Source organism: Canis lupus, chromosome 30 (assembly GCF_011100685.1).
Source record: "Canis lupus familiaris isolate Mischka breed German Shepherd chromosome 30, alternate assembly UU_Cfam_GSD_1.0, whole genome shotgun sequence".
NCBI classification, from domain to species: domain Eukaryota; kingdom Metazoa; phylum Chordata; class Mammalia; order Carnivora; family Canidae; genus Canis; species Canis lupus.
In genome coordinates this window covers 31,340,335-31,358,051 of record NC_049251.1, presented here as the reverse complement: position 1 = coordinate 31,358,051, position 17,717 = coordinate 31,340,335, and the positions used below count along the sequence as shown (strand labels likewise).

Sequence of the window (17,717 nt, the reverse complement as noted above, 5' to 3'; positions counted from 1 at the left end):
CTTGCACAGTCCTAGCGTTTTTACATCCCTCCTTCCTGGGCCAAGAGTGATTTGTCCACACCTGAAAGCCCCTTGAGAGCTCAGCCTGAGTGCTCCTCATCTCTCGACCCCTCATCTAGCACCCAGGAGGTGCTAGAAACTGGGAAGTGGGGATTTCATTTTTGATAGATACAACGGTCCCAACTTGTCTCCCTAGAGCCATGCCCACACCTGCTGACATTACTGCTCCACTTTCTACAGATACCATACAGATGTGCTTGCACGGGAGTGAAATGATGTATACGCACAGTTACATATGCATAACTTACAGTGGGGGATTATGCTCTATAAGGTCACTTTATAAGAAAGAGATTGAACAACCCTAACTTTATCTGTAGAGGATCTAGTTAAGTAATAATGGAAATCACCCAGTTGTGGAAAAGAGGCCATTTTCAGTATGAAAAAATCAAGATAGCAAATGATGCACAACAATGTGGGCAAGGGGCACCTGGGTGGCTCAGTGAGAGTCTGCCTTAGGCTCAGGTCTTGAGATCAAGTCCTGCCACAGGAGCCTGCTTCTCCCTCTGCCTATATCTCTGCCTCTCTCTCTGTCTCTCATGAATAAATAAAGTCTTAAAAAAAAAAAAACAATGCAGGCAGTATGCTACAATTTGCGTTTTTTTTTTTTTTTTAAGTCTCATGTGCATACACATAAACTATCTTGGGAAAGAGGCAGGATAAGCGGGTCAAGGCAGTTGTCTGTGGGGTTGGAGAGTTTGGCTGGGGGTGGAAGCCAGGTGAGATGGGGATTATTTTTCAACCCATAACTGTTTGGTTATTTTGTTTGCTTCCTTGCTTGTTTTAACTCATTCTATTAAATAGGTATTGCTTACACATGGTGCAAAATCTAAACAAGGCCAAGGTTCAGTCCAAAAGACATGTCCCTCTTTCTCCTGCTTCTAGCCCTCTTGGTTTGCCCTCTTTGGTACCTTCTGAATCTCTGCAACATGGGCAGAATTAGCCACTCAAAAATAATTAAATCCAGTATTTAAAAAAAAAAACAATCAACTGAATTGGGGCACCTGGGTGGCCCAGTCAGTTAAGTGTCCGACTTTTTTTTTTTTTAAGATTTTATTTATTTATTTATTCATGAGAGACATAGAGAGAGAGAGAGAGAGAGGCAGAGACATAGACAGGGAGAAGCAGGCTCCATGCAGGGAGCCCGATGTGGGACTCGATCCTGGGACTTGGGGATCAAGCCCTGAGCCAAAGGCAGATGCTCAAATGCTGAGCCACCCAGGTGTCCCAGGTGCCCAACTCTTGATTTCAGCTCAAGGTCGTGATCTCAGGGTTGTGGGATCGTGCTCTGCATCAGGCTCACACTCAGCGCAGAGTCTGCCTGAGTTCTCTCTCTCCTTTACCCTCTGCTCCTACACACCCCCACCCTCATACATGTGCTCTCTTTCTCTCTAATGAATAAATCTTTTTAAAAACCTGAATTATGAATATTAGTAAACATTGGCTGAAGAAAAGAATAAATCAACAAAAAATGGTTGGCTGTAGAATTCAACATATGAAACCACTCTGTCACCAAAGAGGGCATGACCTAGTTAGTGACAGACAACATGACAAAGCCAAGAAGAGATAAAAGTAAGACTTGACCACCATTGGAGAGCGCATCCTGTCTTGTCTTGCCCTTGCCCTTGGTTTTCTATGTAATATCTACTCTTCCCAGGCCGACCGAGACACACCTGATGGCACACAGCAGGTGTGTGATAAACATCTCTGGCCTCAATGCCCACTGGCACCAGCCATGCTCGGTCGGGGAAGGGGCTGAGGGGCACAGTGGCCAACGCCTGCCTTCCAGAGCCCAGGACTGTGTGCAGAGCTGCATTCCAACTTCCGTAGGCCCTGGACACTTCCACCTTCATTAGTCATTTCTTCCTTTAAAAAAAAAAAAAATGAAGAAGTATATTTTACAAGTGTATTGGTATAAAGACAAATGTAATCCAGGCTAGATTCGTTGTTATATATTTATTATGCATCATTTTTTTTCTTCTGAATTCAGACAAAACTCAAAATTAAGAGGTCACCTGGGTGGCTCAGTTGGTTGAGTGGCTGCCTTCGGCTCAGGCCGTGATCCTGGGGTTCTGGGATCGATCCCCGTGTTGGGCTCCCTTTCAGTGGGGAGTCTGTCCCTCTCCCTCTGCCCTTCCTCACCCCTGCTTATTCTCTCTTAAACAAATAAAATATTCTTTAAAAAAGAAATAAAAATTAAAACATCCAAACGTCCCTTAAAATTATTGTGGCCCCTAGGTCCTGTATCTGCTGTGCCTAAAGGATAAAGATGGCCCTGGGCCTGTGCCCTAGGCATAGCTGGTGGTCAGTAAGCAGGCACTGCTTCCAGGACAGTCAGGCCAGGCAAAGCCACAGCTCCAGCCTCACCACCAGGGCTCTGAAAGCAATCACTAAGGTTTCCTGAGTTCAGCGTCCTCCTGCGAACATGCAGCACAGCCATGAGGATTAGGTGCTTGATAATCACCTGATATTACTGGTTGATTTGTCCCCGGGATGGAGGAAGACCCCTGAGGTGGCCTCAAGGACACGGACCACAGTCAGATAAAGACAGCTTAAAATTCTGAGTCAGATCTCTCTGCTCAGGGGTATTCAGCACCGACTATGCATTAGGATCATCTGGGAGCTTGAAAAAAATACTAAAGCCACTAAAGCCTGGTCCCCCACCCTCTGACCAATTAAATCAAAATATCTGATGGGAGTCCAGGGCTAGTTTTCAGTTTTCAGCTTCCCCGGGTAACTCTAACAGGGGGCGAGGCTGAGCATCCCACCTGTGGGATGGGAGCTGGGGGACACTCTATCTAGATGACTTTTCAGCCTGTCAACATCTAAGACCACGAACCCTTAGTGGCTGCCAGAGGCAGTGGGGCAAACATCACTTTTCTTAAAAAGTGCAGCTTTTTGTGCAGCTTTAGATCGTAGCCAGCCTGGATTCACCCTTGGGTGCCACTCCCGGCCCAGAATCTTGCTGGACAGACACACTGACATAAAAGGTCCAGAGGATGCCTCCCACCTAAGACCCAGGGACCTTCCCAGAAAGCACTGAGTGGGCTTCTCCAAGGGTTGGCGGGGGCCCCTCCACCTGGAGATCCCGTGCAGTTAACCTGTCGTCCTGGGCCACTGAATCAGCATCTCTGGGTCAGGTCAGAAGCTGCATTTGTTACATGCTTCTGATGGGATTCCCATGCACAGGAACATTTCTGAGTTAGCTCTACATCTTGGTTTGCGAGGGGGGTTACACGATGTGCACATGTGTAAAAAATCATGAAAGTCGGCACGTAAGGGGCACCTGACAAATATAAACACTGGGGCACCTGGATGGCTCAGTCGGTTAAGTGTATGACTCTTGGTTTTTGACTCAGGTTGCGATCTCAGGGGTCGTGAGATTGAGCCCTGTATCAGGGTCCCCACTCAGTGGCACATTGGCTTGAGGTTCTCTCCCTCTCTCTATGCCCCTCCCCTCGCTTGCTCTCTCTCTCTTTCTCTCTCAAATAAATAAAATCTTTTAAAAATCAATCAATCAAGAAAAAGAGAACCAGCCTACCATGTGTCTGGAGCTTTGGAAGGAGAATCAGGCGAAGCTGCCGGGAGGAGGAGCTCTTTGAGCTAGGCCTAGACACGGAGAGGAGTGGGGAACAGGGCAGAGGGAGTTGGAAGGCCCATGGGGAAGGGACTTGTGGCCATAGCAGTGAGGGTGGCAGGTAGGAACAGAGACAGGGGGTTGGTTCTGGAGCCTTGTGAGGCAGCAGCCTCACCCCCACCCACAGGTCCTTGGAGGCCCACAGGCTGCTGTGGTCAGCATAGGTAGCCCATGTAAACTCCCAACTTGCCTCCAAGTGCACCCAGGTCATTCTCCCCAACAAGACGGCATTGTTTGGGGTTCCAATGCAGGGCAAGAAAAACAGAGAGCCCAATTGTCCCTGTCATAATGGGTATATAATTTATAATAATGTCAGCTATTAAAGGATTTTTAGTAATTAACTGACAGTGGTGTGCTATTTCACTGCATTTTTGCCTGCCATAATGATCTTGAACTTTGCAAGACGGTTTTGAACTTGCTCAAAATAAGCCCCGAATACAAAGAAGGGCAACATCATTCCAAATAAAGGGTGATAGGGGTTGGACAAAATGGGGCTGTTCTCCTCTCAGAGAGAGAGGGGTGAGCTGTGCAGAACCAGGGAGATCTGAGGCGCACTGTCTTCCCAGGGAGCTGTACAACCGGTAAAATGCCTGCCAGGCCAGAGTGGTGAGCAAAAGCAAGTCAGCTGTTTCTTTTCTTTTTTTTTTTTTTTAAGATTTTATTTATTTATTCATGAGAGACACACACAGAGAGAGAGGCAGAGACACAGGCAGAGGGAGAAGCAGGCTCATGCAGGAAGCCTGACATGGGACTCGATCCCAGGTCTCCAGGATCATGCTCTGGGCCGAAGGCGGCACTAAACCACTGAGCCACAGGGCTGTCCAAGTCAGCTGTTTCTTAATAGTGTTAAGTTGATTTTTTTCAATATACCTTGTTTGCATGATACACAGCTAGGAATATTTTTCTCTTCCCCAAAGAAATATGCTTCCACTCTCATTTTGCTTGAAACATGTCTCTGTTGGTATATCTTTTGCTCTTTTGATTTCTAATAAGACATGGGAATATTTCTTTTTCTTATTAATTCTACTAAGAAAGATAAAGCCAGCACAAGCCCAGTGATAAATAGCAACTGACATTGAGTGGGGTAGGAAGCATTAGGGGGCGGTGGGGTCTGTGGCAAATTGGGAGAGCCCAGTGTAAGCAAAGGATTTGTTCTTCTGGTCCAGGCAATCAGGACTGTAAACCCCTGGCAGAGACTCGTAGGTGCCTATGGCAACCTCAGCTCTTTCTCTTTAATAGTAGAATGAGGATTTATTTTCAGCTGGGCAAATTTTATCCCAAGACTACCTTGGCCTGAGCATAGTCACGTGACTACCTCCATCCTCCCTTGCACTTGGTATAGCCAGATGACTATTTCTGGCAGATAACGTGTGAGTAGAAGCTTTGTGCAGAGATTCTGGAAAGGCAGTAGAAAGAGAGCCAACTCAGCCTAGAGTATGAACATGTGGGCTAGAAGCCATCATGGACCATGAAGCAATCTTTGCAAGTGGGAGTGACACACTGTAGACAACAGAGCAGAGAGGAAAAGGAGCCTGAGCCCCTAATATTAAATCCACAGCCCCGGTTCTGGGTTGCCTATTTATCTCCAGGCTTCTTGCATGTAAGAAATATCTATCTTACTTTAGCTTCTGTTATTTTGAGTTTTCCTGTTACAATCCACCCAACTTAATCCTAATTAATATACCTGGGCACCCTATTACCAAAGAGTCCAATTTTCCAAATTTAGCCAGGATTATACAGATTCATCTATGACATTATCTTAATATCATATAGGTTAGAAAACTTATAAAAATATTTAAAATGCGAACAGGCCAAACAAGCCATATCTGAGCTGCATTCAGCCCAAGGGCCCTCTGACCTATATACCACTGATGGTAGGGGTCAGGATTGCTGACACACTGCCCGTCCTCTTTTCTGGGAACAGAGGATTGGGTTTCTCCATCAGTTTGACTCAAGTGTGGCCATGTGATTTGCTTTGGCCAATAAAATATGAGCAGATGTGAAGTGAACCACTTCTGGGAAGGTGACTTAAGAGCCAGTGTGGGATCTACCACATTTTGTGGGCCTTGCTGCTATCATTATAGAAGCATGTCCACATAGAGCTTCCTTCAGCTAAATCTTTGAGTGATTTTGAATAACTCACTGTGTAGTACATAAACAAGAAATAAACATGGTTGTTATAAAACCCCTGGGATTGGAGGGGGTTGGTTGTTACCACTGGCATTACCTAGCCTCTCCTGACTCATCTGCATCCTAGGTATTGATCCTTGGAATTTGACAAAGCCCTCCATTAGTCTGTCTCCCTGTGGGTGAAATCCCTGTCTTTCTAACCCTCTCATTCTTATTTTTCCCGTTTATTCTTTCATTCATTCAGACATCAAACACGTGGAGGGGGGCCCTTTTGTGTGGCAGGTCAAGTCACTGCTATCTGGGAGCTCACATCCTTCCTTTGATTGGGTTCTCTCACCGATATCTCTTTGGACCCTTCCCAACCTCTCTCACATCCAACCCAGCAGTCGAAAGGAATAGGTAGAGGGGTGGTAGTCTTTGCAGGACAGCTTCTCAGGTCTAGGATTCATGTAAGGGTTGTTCGTTGTTCTCTTCTTCTATCTAATTCAACCCTTACCACCTCCAGTGAGAAAACCGAGGCTCCGGTTAACTAATTTGCTCAAAGTCACACAGTTAGAAAGCAGTAGATGTAGACTTGAAGCTGGTTATGACAATCTGCAAGGCTATTGCACCTGCCTCCACGGATATGTGTCTGCTGCAGTCAGTGCTGGAACAGAAATCATCTGTAGCAACGGGGCAGCACTGCAGAGCAGAGCCCATTGCCTCCTTCTGACTCTTTTCCTCACAGATTGAAAAAGTATTTGCAATTCTGCATTGAATCTGCTGCAGTCAGCAGTGGGAAAGAGGAAGGCTTGGCCTGCAAGCTCTGAGAAGCAAGAGGGTTTGCACATGGGCTTAGAGATAATGCGGGAACAGCTCTGTCCTTTAGGACACCTTGAGCGGCAAGTAATGGGAAATCCAACTCAAAGTGGTTCTGATAATAAAAACTTTTATTATTTCATGAAAAAAAAAAAAGAAAGAACCTCAGAGATAGAACCTCTGATAGGTTCTCAGAGCAGTTCCACTAAGTCATCAAGGACCCAGTTCTTTCCCTCTCTTTCCTTTTCCATCCTCAATGGATTAGTTTTGACTTGGGATGGCTCCCCCACCATGACAGGATAGCTGCTGCAGTTCTAGGCATCACAGCAGACATAAAGAAGAACAGCTCTCCTTCCTTCTCCTTTCTAAAAGTCAAGAACCCTTTCCCAAGAATATCCTAGCAGATATCCCCTCAAATCTCCTTTGCCAGAACAGGGCCACCGATTGACTTAAGCTGCAGAAGTTTCATCTGGTAGGTGGTTAGGTATCTTCCATTCACCTGCTCCCCCCACCCCCCGCATCTTGGGAGGCTGGTGCGCAGGGGCTGCATCAACGCACAACTTTGCTGTTGGCCTCAGGTTGGACTCAACTAGTGGGGGACACCAGGAAGTTCTCCCAGGCAGGACAAAGGAGTGGTCGGAGTGCTTCTTCCCATGTCCTCCCTGCCGGGTTGCCACGTATCATCTGCATCTTCTACCGGAGGCCCGGCTCCTATAAGGCAGCCCTTTCTGTACACACTCTCTCCTGGTTCTGGTTGCTGCTCCAGTCCTGGAGGACTCCTCCATCCTAGGGGGTAATAACAGCTGCCCCCCATCGCTAGCCCAGGCTCATTCACCACTCCTGGGCAATGCCCAGATCCTTCACACGCCCTTGTCATTAGGCCTCTATCCACCTCTCTCAGTTATCCGTCTGAAGGTGCCATTCTCTATGCTGCCCGAGACCTGATGGTACACTGTGCAGGGGCTAAAGCTCCCTTTGCAGTCTTGAATCATTATCTCCCAAGCCTCTTCAGCACTGAACCCTCAAATCCATCCTGGCTGGCATCTCCCTGTCCCTCATGCTGACTTCCCCATCTTTGTCAACAGCACCATGAACCATTCAGGCTCCCAGAAACAAAACCTGGACTGGCACTCTCCCGTTGCCCTATCCCCAACCCAATCCAGAACAGACTTCACTGATCCTACCTCTACTGGTCTCTCCCATTCCTCACCTTTTCCCAATTTCAGGCCTCCATCACCATTCATCTGCCTTGTGACAGCAGCCTCCTAGGTGAGCCCCCTACCCCTGATGCAGGCCCCTGCCATAAGAAATGTCCCCAACTACAGCTCTGATCACAATCTTATTCTCCCACTAAAACCTGCCCCTATTGCCTGCTGGTAAGATTCCAAATGCCTTAACCTGGCAACAAAACCCTGCATTTTAAGCCCTTACACAGCTTCCCAGCCCCATTTCCTGCTACACATGTGACCCCTGGCTACACAGATTATATCAGTCAGTTACTGCTGGGTACAAAGTTATCCCAAGGCTTTGTGGCTTAAAACAACAACGTATATTCTTGCTACCAAGTCCAAGGTCAGCTAGAACTTTTGCTACCCTGGGCCAGGCACAGCTGATCCTGGCTTGGCCCACCCACATGTCTGCAAGCAGCCAAGGGCTTGGCTAAGGGCTAGCCGGTCTAGGACGGCCTCACTCCCATGTCCAGTGGTTGTCTGGGTGAAAGGAAGTGACTGGGCCACATGTCACTCATCACCCAGCAGACTAGTCTGGTGATGTATTAGTTATCTATAGCTGCATAACGAATTACGCAGCCAAAAGCAACAAACTGGTATCTTCTCACAGTCCCTGGGGGTCAGGAAGCCTAGTGCCACTTTGCTGGATATCTTTGGCTCAAGGATTGTCACAGGGCTACAGTCAAGGTATCAAGTAGGGCTTCTGTCATCTCAAGGCTCCAAGGGCAGATCTACTTTTAAGCTCACTCATGTGGATTTGGGTAGGTTTCAGGTCCTCGCTACCTGCTGGCCAGAGGCATCATTTCCTTGCCAGGTGGGGTCCTCCATAGGCACTTAAAGCTCAGCAGCTGGATTCTCTCAACAGCGAGCCAGCAAGACAGCAAGAAAGGGAAAGCAAGGTGGAAGTCACGTAGTCTTTTTGTAAGCTAATCTCAGAAGAGCCAATACGTCTCTTTTGCTGCGTTCTGTTCATTAGAAGTGAGGCACTAGGTCCAACCAACCCTCAATGGGAGCAGATTACACAGGGCACTCATCTCAGGCGGTGGGGATTACTGGGAGCCATTTCAGAGTCTGTCTGTCACCCCTGAGCTTGGTCATTGCAGGGTTTCAAAAGCCACAAGAGTGAGTGCAGAGGTGTATAAAACCTCCTGTGGCCCAGGCTCAGAACGTGTATATGTTTGGCAAAGCAAGCCATAGGGCCAAGCGCACAGTCGAGGCATGGGGGAGACGGACTCCATCTCTTGTTGAGGAGAGTCACCCAGTTACAATGCAAAGGGCATATGAGCAAGGATGGAGAATTGTGTCCATTTTTGCAAAGAACCAAACAGACTTCCCCACCATCCTCAAAAATGCTTTGTGCTGGGACGCCTGGGGAGCTCAGCAATTGAGCATCTGCCTTCGGCCCAGGGTATGATCCCGGAGACCCGGGATCAAGTCCCATGTCAGGCTGCCTGCATGAAGCCTGCTTCTCCCTCTGCCTGTCTCTGCCTCTCTCTTTCTGTCTCTTATGAATGAATAAACAAAATCTTTTTTTAAAAAATGCTTTGTGCTTTCTAGCCTCAAGGCCATTGGGTATAGTTTCTTCTCATACATCTGAGCCCTGCCTCGGCTTGTTATCATTCTGCCAGTCTTCAAGCACCAACTTATACCCTGTATTAGCTTCCTTTTGCTGCGATAACAAATTATCACAAACTTAGCAGCTTTAAACAACTCAAATTTTATTACCTTACAGTGGGTCCACATTGACAAGCCAGGATAATCTCCCCATCTCAGGGTCAGCTGACTAGCAACCTCAAGTCCAGCAGCAAGCACAACCCCCCTGTCCATGTCACCTTACATACTCACAGGTTCTGGGTACTAGCACATGGACGCCTTTGCTGGGGGCCACTGCTCTACCACCCCCTCCCACGGCCGCTGATGGCAACCACATTTTACTGAGCACATACTATGTGCCAGCCAGTGTGCACAGTGCTCCTTTCCCTGAATGATCTCACCCATTCTCACACCCCTTCGAGGAAAGTTCTATCAGTGTTCTCATCTTGCAGACAAGTTAAGCAACTCCCTAAGGCCACCCAGAGAGCACACGCTGGATATTGGAACTTGAATTCAAGTCAGCCGAGCTCTGAAGCCAGAGTCCCAACCACTCACTTATGGGGCCTCCTCTGAAGCCACCAGATCCCTTCAACTAGATGTCCCTCCTCCCCTGTGCTCCCATAGCCGAGGAAGATTGGGCTTCTCTTTGAAGAGATAGTCGTCTGAAGTCTCAGTTTTGGGCAGACCCCTCCCCAACTCGGCTGCCAAAGTCATAATAATAATTATTTAATGAAAATCTGGGGGGAATCCCTGGATGGCTCAGTGGTTTAGCACCGCCTTCAGCCCAGGGCATGGTCCTGGAGACCCAGGATCGAGTCCCACATCAGACTCCCTGCATGGAGCCTGCTTCTCCCTCTGCCTATATCTCTGCCTCTCTCTCTCTCATGAATAAATAAATAAAATATTTAATAAAAAAAAAAAGAAAAGAAAATCTGCCATGTGCCAGAACCTTCTCACCCAGCATTTCTCACCCCCACTGCCAAGGCAGGCATCATTTCTACTTTCCAGAGGAGGAAACAGAGACTTGGGGGAGGCTTGGCCTCCGGGGTTCATTGGTGTCAGCTCTGGGTATTGACCCCAGGCCTAATCCCAAATCTGCCTCTGTAAACCAGTCCAAAAGCTATCTATCACTAGTGGGCTTTAAGCTGGATGTGCAGCCCTGTGGTTAAATTGCAGATTCTGCAGCCATGCTACTGGGGTTCAAATCCCAGCCTTCCAACTTTCTGCCAGGGTCTACCTCAATTTCCCCATCTGTAAAATGGACATATTGATAGCACCTACCTCATAGGGGTGGTTGGTGAAGAAGAAACAAGCTAACACATCTCATGACCTTTTGACAGTCACTGCCACACGGTAAGCGCTCCAAGTGTTAGCTACTATCGCGGGTTGGCCCGGTCAGGGGCCATGCTGTCGGCCTCTGCTCCTACCTGCCTACGCAGCTCTGTCCTGTGAAACGTCATCACCCCAGACTACCTACACAGAAGGTTCAGGAAGAGCAAAATAGACAATTGCTGAGAAAATGTCTTGTAAACTGTAGAGGGGAGTGACCGCATTGGCTATTACTGACCTTTATGAAGTACTTAACCAGCAGGCCAGAAAACCATAGACCCCCCCCCCATCCCCACCCCCCACGCCAGGACCCAGTAAGGCAGCCTTCTCCATGTGGGCCCCAGGGGAGCAGAGGGCCAGCAGCTGTCCTATTTCCTCCTCCCCTCCCCTCGCCCACCTCCCCCCACCATCCATCCTGGGGTGGCCACGGCTGCAGGAATGCGATGGTATCTCAGCAAACAGACAGTCTGTTCCCAGAGGAGCCGGGGCCGCCCCCAGGAGGCCCCACTCTCCCAGCCACAGTAAACACAAGGGTCTGTCCTCATTATCAGCTTGGCTCAGCAGCAGTGGAGACAGTCTGCCCGCTGGAGACTCTCTGCAGAGCGATAAGCTGCTGGGCCCCTTGTTGGCTGTCCTCCTGGGGCTGTAGCCGAGCTGCCCGGGAATAGGAATCTTAGAGCTGGCCTGGCTCGGGGCCTAAATACCTCATCCAGGGGTTGGGGGCTGAGGGTAGGGAGCTGGCTGCCTGTGTACTGAGGACGTCAGTCACTCAAATGAAGGAAGCGAAGGACCAGAGTTGTGCCAAGGAGCCAGGGCACACGGTCTGCAAAGCTCCCCGTTGCTCTCAGAGACTTCTGGATCCATTAATCACAATGCTCTGTGAGCCCACTTCATCATCTTCACAGACTGTACATATTGATGATAGTTCTCCTTCCAGCGTTTGCCAATCCATGCTCCAGTCAATGAATTACCGGTGCAGAAAGCACTTAGCTCTGGGCCCGGTGAGGGCTCAGAGAAGGTTAGCTTGCAGGAGGCAGAGTGGTTGCATTCTCGTAATCACGCAAGTGGTGCAGGCAACCCCCAGTCCCTCAAAGCCAACAGGGCTCACTGCTCTCTGGGACGGTCAGGCTCCAGGTTGGAGGAGTTGGAGGATGCAAGGGGGTGGGCCTTGAGGATTCCCGGGGGAACGGTAGGGGGAACAGCCAGTGCAAAGGCCCCTGCCTGAATTTATGTTCCCTCAGTTTATGCCCTCAATTTCTTGGCTCACCAAGGTGGGAAATGCTGGGGTGAATGGTGTCCCCACTTGATGGTGAAGCAGACTCGAAAGCCCTGGGTGGGTGACATGCCTTGAAGACTACAGCCAGGACATCTCAGCCACAAGCCCTCAGACTCAAAGTCTCCTGAGCTTTTCCCCCCCTGACCTGTGACTGCCCTTGGCTGACCACTGAGGAACTGAGACTGGGTCACTGGTCTGTGTCCTGGATCCTCTCTGCGGGGTCAGGTGGAAGCAGATCAAGATCCTGTGAGCTGGGCAGCCCAGGTGGCTCAGCGGTTTAGCCCCGCCTTCTGCCCGGGGCCTGATCCTGGAGACCCGTGATCGAGTCCCACGTCGGGCTCCCTGCATGGAGCCTGCTTCTCCCTCTGCCTGTGTCTCTGCCTCTCTCTCTCTCTCTCTCTCTCTCTGTGTGTGTGTCTCATGAATAAATAAATAAAATCTTAAAAAAAAAAATCCTAGGAGCTGAAGATTAGCTGACAGCTTCTCCATCGCACCTTGGAAAGCCACAGTGACTGGAACTCCAAATAGCCAGAGGCTGCTGTGGACTTGCAGGGTGAGCACTTGGCTGGGAGTCCAAAAGCCCTGGGTTCCAAGCAACTGCTATTTTCAGGCTAGTGACCTAGGGCTGGGCACTTACCCTCTATGGATTTGGTCCCAAGATCTTTATTTCCTTATCCATTAAATAAATCCCCTCCTCTGCCTTGACTACCTCTTCTGAGAATAGCTAGGGGAATTAAATACAATAGTTAGTGCATATCAAAACCCCTTGGTTTGGGGCTCCTAAGTCAAAAGTCATCTCCTACGGATCAACTGTCTTTCAAACCCCAGACCATCATTCAGTGCCCAGCTCAGATGCCCTCTCCAGGCAGCCCTCCCTGGTTTCTGAGCTGGGCATAATCACAGCCTCTTTGATGCTATCACATCTCACCCGGGGGCATCCTCTCCCTTACATGGGGTCAAAGTTTAGGACTGATTCCTCTTGGCACCCCCAGGCCCCAGCATAGAGTCCAGACACACTAAGTCAATGAATAGGCCACCAAAGTGAAATGCTCACTCTGCCCCCTTCTCTGTCTACAAGCCCTAGACAGCATGCCGCCTCCTCCTCCCCTTCTGTAAAGATCGGAAGAGACTTCTGAGTGGCAATTCTTCCCAAATGCAGCTTCCTTCCTTTGCTGCTCACGTCCTACTCTCAGCTCCAGAGACTCGTATGTTCCCTGGGCCTCCAGGGTTCTCTACTGACTCCTTGGCCTGGTCTTCAGGACCCTTCCCAACCTGGCCTCAGTGTCTGCTTTATTTCTTCTCTTGCCCTAAGAGTGCTCTCTACCAGGGCCTTACTCTCTGTCCTTGACACTCACAGAAACATCTCTGCTCTGAGTCTACAATCCAGCCACCACCACCACCAGCACAGGGACTCCTGCTGTCTCCTACCTTCTCAACACCTACCCCACCACCACCACCACCACCACAGGTTCTCTCTCATAGGCAAGGGACCTACCAGTGGGCTTTGGTTTTCACAAATGGGTCCACCATCACCTTCCCCAACAAACCAGCAGGGCCCCTGAATCTCCCCTCCTCCACATCAACAGGCTCAGTTTCTCAGAATAGCAGAGGGAAGGGACACGCACTGAGCTGGAATTTGGAGCTTACAGAATGACCCCCAAAATGTCTCAGGTTTTCTCCAGGCCAGATCTTCCTCCCCGTGCCCACTGGAGCATTCCCACCTCCACCATCCACAGCTCATCAATCCCACATCACAGGGCGCTCCCTTAGTCCACGGCTGTAGCCTTGGACACAGACATGGCCACGGCCACTCTGCCATCCACCCTTGAGCACCACCCCATCACCACCATATTCCCAGATACGTACTGAGCATCCTCCTCTATGCCAGGTACCGTTCTAGGCTCCAGGAGGAGTGGGGTGATGCATGGCAGTGAACAAAACAGACATGGTCCCTTTCATTCTAATGAAGGACATGAGGGAAACATAATTAAAATGAGTAAAATACACAGTATTTCAAGTTAGTTTTATTATAGGTAACTTTACTGTCATTGAAAATGAGGCCTTTGGCTAAAAATAAAAGAGGCGAGTTCCATGAGTGCAGGTTGGAGTTGCTATTTAAACAAGGCAGTCAAGTGGGTCTTTAAAAAAAAAAAGATTCTATTTACTTATTCAAGAGAGACACAGAGAGAGGAGCAGAGACATAGGCAGAGGGACAAGCAGGCTCCATGCAGGGAGCCCAATGAGGGACTAGACCCCAGGACCCCAGGATCACGCCCTGAGCCAAAGGCAGACGCTCAACCACTGAGCCACCCAGGCGTCCCAAGTGGGCCTCCTTGAGAAGGTGACATCTGCTCAAAGAGTTGGAGGATGCAAGGGGGTGGGCCTTGAGGATCCTGGGGGAACAGTAGGGGGAACAGCCAATGCAAAGGCCCCTGCCTGAATTTATGTTCCCTCCCCTGTGCACCCACATTTTTCATCCCCTTGCTTGGCCTTTAACAGGATTCAAGAGTGTTGAGTTCAAGAGGTGTTCAAGAGGACATTGTTTACTTGGTCACCTGTCCTGCTGTGCCAAAGCTCCTTCAGGCAGGGATCCTGTGATGGCCAACTTCACAGTCATCCCACACGCCACCCTGACATGTCCAGAAGCGCACACACCCAGACCCACGCACTCATGCCCAGACACACACACCCACGCTCATACAGAGAGACCCATACACTGCGGCCATAGAGAAGGGCTCGGTTATTGTCTACTGAGACGAGCTGAATGAAGAGTAAATAATAATTAAATGTGCCCAGCCCCACCAAGTTTAAAAAGGTCTCCCTTGTACCTACTCTTTGAGCTGGGAACTGGGTGGTTATTAAAGTGAGGCTCAGGGAGACCAAGGTGAGCAGACTGGTAATTGGCATTTGCAACACTGGAACCCAGCTTTTCTGATTACCACCCAACGTATGATTTCATTTCTGAAAATATAGGTCAGATGTGAATATAGTACAAAATTCAAAATATCCATGGAGGCATAGAAGTGTCTTCTTTTCTCCTCACCCTCCCTTCCCCTTCCCCCCTCCATCCAGCTCCCTCTAGCTTCCTCCTTAGAGTTTGGGGACACTTACCAGTTTATTTCCAACTTGCTTAAATGGGGACTTAGGTTTCCCTCTTTCTGTGAAAAGAATCTGCTTCGCAAATATAGCTGACCGGTTAGAAACAGGCTGGGAGCATTTCTTCTCTGCTCCTAGAACCTGGGCTCTCTGGAGCCAGGCTTGACATCCACTCGGTTTCCCCAAATCCACAAGCCTCTTGGATCCATGACACGGTCACTGCATGTCCTGTATCTTAGTCCCTGGGGAAGATCCACTCCTCATGAGGAACCCAGTGTCCTCAGTGAGAGGAGACAGGGATGGAGCAAGAAGCAGGGAGGAGTAGGAACGGGCTCGGAAGGGGGACTGGGCACAGTAGGAAAACAGCACTGTGCTGGAGTGTCTTTAAAATGGGGACCCCATTTAACGATCTCTGTATTCTTCCCCAGTGATTTTACTGCTGAGGGACTGTAATGTCATCCCATGAAAAGGATGACATTGGAGTCACTGGGTGGACACCCTAGGACAGGGTGCCCCAGACACAGTCAACTACAGTCAACTACAACTGTAGTGTAGGACATGCCTTTCTTTTACTAGGAGCAGATGAAAATGAGTCATTGGAGGGCCCACTGCCAGGAGCTTACAGTCTAGGGGAGGACAGACAGACACATGGACAGATGGGGACACACACACCAGTGGGGAAGGTGCTCAGGAGCCCGGGGGGATTCAAAAGATGGTGTTTCTCCTGGAATGAGTGAGAGAGGGAAGGAATGCACAGGACCCCAGAGAGAGGGGCCAACATACACAAAGAACAGAGATATTTAAGAAATAGTAAGAGGAACTTACCAAAGTGGGCGGCAGAGACCAAACAGGAAGAATCAGTGAGGATCAGAAGTGAAGGGGGTGTGCATGACTTTATCTTCATCTTATAGGTGGACATTTTCAAGCAGAGTCATGGCCAGGTCCCATTTGTGTTTGATGTGGATCTCACCCAGACTGCGAGCACTGCAGAGGATGGGTCGGAGGCAGCGGATTTCAGAGGTTTTGGAAGCAGGAAATATCAAGGCTTGACTAAAGTTAGAGCAAATAGAATGGATTTATAATGCTTTATTTCTTAAATAGGGTGATGGGAACACACTGTCAGTGTTTTTTATATATATATATATCAGATGGTTCATAATAAAAAGGAAATTTAAAACTAAAGTCAGTGAATACAAGCTCCAGGAGGGTAAAGATAGCGATAGCTAATAATGAAGATTCTTATACACTTAATAATAGTGCCTAGTAGACACTAGTCTTAGGATTTCACACCTACGCATATATTTAATCCTCACAGCCCTGTGAGCAGGTGTTACTACCAAACTACCCATGAGGATAATGAAGTACAGAGAGGTTGGTTATCTTGCCCAAGGTCACCCAGTCAGTAGGGTGTGAAAGCTACTGGGATTCCGAGGTCACATCCTTAACCAGGGCTTCTATGCCACGTGGGTCCTGGTCACCGCAGCAGCCCCAGCCCCGGGCGCACACCAAGTCTACTGGAATTTTTCGTTGCATGAGTGCAGCCCAGAGAGGTTCAGCGAGTTCTTTTCGGTCACACAGTCCTCCAAGAGGAGGCTCCCATGGGAATCTGGTGGGCCAGCTCCTGGTCCAGCGCTCCTTCCCCAACCTGGCCACACCCCTTCCCCTCCCTCCTGTTTGTCGCCAGTCCCCATTCTCAGCTGTCCCAGGGTCACTATGCTGGCAGCAGAGCCTGACTCAGCCAGACCAGCGGAGCCAGGCAGGCGGCCACACTCGCGGCACCGGCTTGAGGACACCACCCAGAGCGAGGCGGGGCCGCATGCGGGGCCGGGGCAGGGCCGGGGTGCACGGGGCGGGGGAAGGGGGCGGGGCCGGAGCTGTGCGGGGCGTGGCCGGGGCGTGGCCTGTGTTGCGTGGGGGCGGGGCAGGGGCTGTACGGGGCGGGGCAGGGGCGGGGCCTGCGCTGCGCGGGGCGGGGCCGGGGCTGCTTCCCCGCAGAGCTGCGGGAAAGCTCCGCCCCCTGCTCGGGCTCGCTGCCCAGCTGTCCTTTGCCTGCTCCGAGAGACCCAGCTCTTTGGGACCTGTTTTCCAACCCCAAATGGCAGTGCCCGCGCAGGGGCCTGGCCCGGTGGACCCAGGAGGAGGTGCCCCGGGAGCCTTCCTGCACAAAAGCGCTGGATGCCAGGGCCACCCAGACCCAAGGTTCTCGGCTCAGGGCCTGGAAATACCCCCTACTAAAGCTGTCACCTTCAGGGCTTCAGTTCCCGTGTCTGCAAAGCGTGCCAGTTGGTGGGGGCGTGACCTTCCACCCTTGAGCCTGGGATTCTTCGGGAGATGAAACAGACCCCTCCCTGCCCGCTCCCCACTGCCCATCTTGGCCTCCAGCAAAGCTTCCAGCGGTTGTCATGTTGAGATACACAGCATTAGCAGGAGCCCCTGGTAATTTTTGAAGTCAGCTTTCTTTTTCTACCATTGATAACTGGCAGTAGGCAGAGCAGGTGACTGCTGCGCTACTGGTTCTGAAACCCTCTCCAGTGATACTCATAACTTGTATTTGCAACTGCCAATGAAAGTG

At 50.0% G+C, this 17,717-nt stretch overlaps 1 long non-coding RNA gene across 1 annotated transcript; it reads right to left on the bottom strand.

Moving 5' to 3' along the window:
- Positions 1 to 1,322: 1,322 nt before the first annotated feature.
- On the bottom strand, positions 1,323 to 16,951 carry LOC119877748. The gene is made up of 3 exons (XR_005381794.1): positions 15,161 to 16,951; positions 13,916 to 14,009; positions 1,323 to 1,923 (listed from the first exon to the last, which is right to left on the bottom strand). It is a non-coding gene; the product is annotated as an uncharacterized LOC119877748 (long non-coding RNA).
- Positions 16,952 to 17,717: the final 766 nt, after the last annotated feature.